Raw genomic sequence first — 4,480 nt, forward strand, 5'->3', positions numbered from 1 at the left:
AAAGATTTTATTTATTCATGAGAGAAAGAGAGAGAGCGCACAAGAAGGAGGAGAGGCAGAGGGAAAGGGAGAAGCAGACTCCTTACTGAGATGGGAGCCCAACATGGGGCTCAATCCCAGAACCTGGAAATCATGACCCGAGCCGAAGGCAGACAACCAACCATCTGAGCCACCCAGATGCCCCAATAATCTGTATTTCTAATCAGTTTCCAGGTGATGTCCATACTGCTGATCCCAAGAGCACACTGTGCTGTGCGAGCCACTGAGGTCCCTGATTGTGATGTCCCAGTGAGAGGCAGTGGAAGTGACAGCTTGTTGGATTTAGGATATATTTGGAGAGGTCTGGCCAATGAAGCTTTATATTAAACATTGTGATCCTAGGTTGTTCTTTAAGTAGGTTTCCTCTTTGTGTGTTTCTGCTTTTTAGTTTATTTCTTTATTTTAAAATTTTTAAAATTTTGAGCCTCAGATGGCTTTATTTGGAAAAAGACACTTAAATTGGCTTTTGGTTGGGGGCATGGGCAAGAGGGGGTACCCAAGGCAGTAGATGCCTCCAAGGGTAGGCTGAAATCTGAGGCTGAGCCTCAGGTATGTTTCTTGTTCCTGATGTAACCTTGCACAGCTCCTTCCCCCAAAGGCTCTATGGAAGCCTCAGGAGCAGAGAGGCTAGAAGGGATCACAGTGGCTGTTCACTGGACTGCACATCAGGTACTGTGCACACCAGCTTCACAACCATGGTCTTGGAGAAGCTGACTTGGCTGAAGGAACTGGAGCCTTCCCTCAGCTGAAGCTGGACTGGAAGGAGCTTAGGCTGTAGCTGAGGCCAGGGCTCATGAGGCCACTGTAGGCTGAGTCCACCTGAGTCACCTTCTGCATCCCAGACTCCAGCTGGCTCTCCTTGCCCTCCAGCAGCTTGCAGTAAGTGGTGATCTCGATGTCCAGGGCCAGCTTGACGTTCACGAATTCCTCTTACTCATGCAATTGCCATGCCATGTCCTGCTTGGCTCACTGCAGGGTGGCCTCCAGCTCGGCCAGCTTGGCATTGGCATCCTTAAGAGCCAGCTCCCCACACTGCTCTGCAGCAGTGGTGGTGGTCTCTGGGGAAGCCCTCTGGCCTTGGAGGCCCTCCATCTCAGCCTGGAGTTGGCTGATGTTGTTGTTCATCTTGGAAATCTCCATCTTCGTGTGACAGCAGCCATCCCCGTGCTTTCCAGTCAATATCCACAGCTCCTTGTACTTGATCTAGTACATGGTGTCAGCCTCAGCCTGGCTATGGTTGGTGATGTCCTTGTACTGGACCTTGACCTTGGCAATGATGCTGTCCAGATCCATGGAGGAGCTGTTGTCTACGGTCAGGACCACGAATGTGTCTGAGATCTGAGTCTGTGTCTCACTGACCTCTTCATACAGCTGCCTTAAGAAGCAGATCTTGTTGGTCCATCCTTTGAGGTGAGACTGCAGCTCTACCTTGTTCATGTAAGTTTCACCCACCTCCTGCTTGATTAGGACACATTCATACTCCATGTCTGCATGCTCTTTGATCTCCTCCTACTACTTATTTTTGAATCATCCACCAGTCCCTGCATGTTGCCAAGTTCCACTTCCAGCGTCAGCTTCTCCTGGCCCAGGGGGTCTAGCTGCCACCAAAGGTTGTTGTGATAGCGCTCAAACATGTGGTCATTGTTGCTCCAAGCTGTTCACTGCTGCTGCACGAGGCTTCACTTGGTCTCTAGAATTTTGTTCTACTGCTCCAGGTGCCATACTTTGTTGATGAAGGAGGCAAACTTGTCAAGGGTTTCCAACTGCTCCTTCTCCTGGGGTCCACCAGCTTAGATCGGGTCCATCCAGCCTAGATGCTGGGGTCCACCTCCAGCTTAAGGGGGCCCAGCAGGCACTGAGCTAGCAGTGAGGCCCCTCATACCCCCAGCCACACGGTGGCTCCGGACCATCCTCACGCCAGTGCCCAGCCCACATGGGACAAGGCTGAAGAGCTGATGTGGGTGCCAGGTGCACTTGTGTACTTGTGACTGTTGAAGGCTCCGGGGGCTGCAAGTGGACACCTTATAGGACTTCTGGGTCACCCTGATGGACATGGTGGAGGCTATAGTGGAGGCGAGTAGGCGAACCTGAGAGAGGTTCGAGAAGGACATAAGAATCTGCTTCTATGTGGGGGCTTTTTAATTTTTTAAATGTAAGAGCCAGTGCAGTCTCCTTTTTTTAATATTTTATTTTGAGATTTTATTTATTTATTTATTTATTTGTCAGAAAGAGAGAGAGAGCACAAGCAGGGAGAGCAGCAGTCAGAGGGAGAAACCCTAACCCTAACCCTGATGTGGGGCTCGATCCCAGAAACCTGAGATCATGACCTGAACCGAAGGCAGACGCTCAACCGACTGAGCCACCCCAGCACGCCTCAGTGCAGTTTTCTTAAACATACAAGCTCTAGTTTCAAATCAAAACTCTACCACCTATCAGTTGTGCAGTCTCGTACATTACTTCATTTCTCATTTGTAAAATGTGGATAATATGAGCAGGGGTTCTTGCAAGGAATAAATGAGACACCTCCTGTAAAACTTATCATGGGGGTGCCCGGCTGGCTCAGTCAGAAGATCATGGGACTCTTGATCTCATTGTTGTGAGTTTTAGCCCAACATTGGGTGTACAGATTACTTAAAAGTCTTTTTTTAAAAGATTTTATTTATTTGAGAGAGAGAGCAGGAGAGCACGAGTAGGGAGTATGGTGTGGGGTCGGGGGAGGGGCAGAGGGCAAGGGAGAGGGAGAAGAAGGCTCTCTGCTGAGCAGAGATCCTGATGCAGGGCTTATCCCAGACCCTGAGATCATGACCTGAGCTGAAGGCAGCCACTTAACCTACTGAGCCACCCAGATACCCCCAAAATAAAATCTTTAAAAAAATAACTTACGGTATATGGAATATGGATTTTTGCCTGGTTCAAAATGGGGCAAGGAGACACTGCTTAGTTAATATAATGAGGATTGTCAAAACAACAGAAGAAACTTCTCCATTTCTTTCCATTAAAAATTTTAATTTTTTTTAAGTAATCTCTACACCCAACATGGGGCTTGAATTCACAACCCTGAGATCAAGAGTCATATGTTCCACCGATGGACCCAGCCAGGTACCCCTCCATTTATTTTCTAATATTTTTTGATAACTAAGAAATTTGCAGAAAGCTAATTTTTAAAATTTCAATTTTTATCACTTTCACACACAGCATATGTTGTGTCAACAATAATTCCGATTGTCAAGAATAATTTCTGACTTGAAAAATTTAGCTTGTATCTTCTGGACAAATTCTGTACAGTATTATGTACAGTATTCACAATGGACATTTTTGCCACTTGGATTCAATGGGTGTTGGTGAGAACTGCAAACTGGATATCTGTACTTGGCACTTGGAAATTTTCATTTACTTATTCAGTTATCTTATCAGTGGCACAATTAAAAATTGCTGAATTATTATCTATTCAGCTACAAAATTGCCAAAGGTCAAAACCTCTGATACCGGTTTTTGGCATACTGACAGGCCAAAGGAAATGATGCAACAAATTTAAACTGTTTTCAGAGCTCAGCAAAATTTTGGCCAAGAAAAGTTTTCATGCAGGAAACATGATGCAAACATCTATTTTTTCTTACCTTTCAGAAAATGGAATTGTCTACTCTATAATAATACATAATTTCAACAAATTCTTCTGCATCCAATTAGCTATAAAAAGAACTAACCATCAAAAGGCAATCATCTGTAGCAAAAGCTTTTTATCTTTGTAGATGCCAATAAAGGTTTCATTTCTTTGGAAAAATAGACAAAGATTATTCTCCAGCAAAATATAAACAGTCTCCTTGCATGCTGTAATGATCCAGTCTTGTTATTTTCTGTTCCAGTGGTTTTTAAGTGGAGACACACATCAGAATCACAGAATCACAATGGCCCTGGTCCATTGTGGATGCAAGGCTGGATGCAAGGCTGAGACAGTCTGAGGCTGGAGCATGGACATGTTCGTGTTTACATGTTCTTTAGGCTCCTACTGTAAGACCTCCATTTTGTGCCACGTGGCAGTTTGGGTAAACAGAAAGCCCTTCCGCCACAGAATACCTAGAAGTGCTAGATAAAATAAGGAGAGCACCTTTTTTATAAAATTTTTTTTCTTCATTTTTGAATTTTATTCTTTTTATTGTTAATCTCTATGCCCAACACGGGGCTCAAACTCACAACCCTGAGATCAAAAGCCCCATGTTCTTCTGAGTGAGCCAGCCGGGTGCCACCCAACCTTTTTCTTAAAGTTTATTTACTTTCTGTTAGAAGGCAAAAATAATTTTTTAAGATTTATTTATGGGGGGGTGCTATGTACACTCTCACATGAGTGGGGGGAGGGGCAGAAGGAGAGAGAATCTCAAACAGAGTCCCCATCTGAGCATGAGCCGGACTGGGGCTTGATCTCATGACTCAAGAGATCATGACC

The 4,480-nt window shown here is 45.2% G+C and overlaps 1 pseudogene; it reads right to left on the minus strand.

Moving 5' to 3' along the window:
- Positions 1 to 676: 676 nt before the first annotated feature.
- On the minus strand, positions 677 to 2,093 carry LOC122896706 (annotated as a pseudogene).
- Between the last annotated feature and the right edge of the window lie 2,387 nt (positions 2,094 to 4,480).

Source organism: Neovison vison, chromosome X (assembly GCF_020171115.1).
Source record: "Neovison vison isolate M4711 chromosome X, ASM_NN_V1, whole genome shotgun sequence".
Classification (NCBI taxonomy): domain Eukaryota; kingdom Metazoa; phylum Chordata; class Mammalia; order Carnivora; family Mustelidae; genus Neogale; species Neogale vison.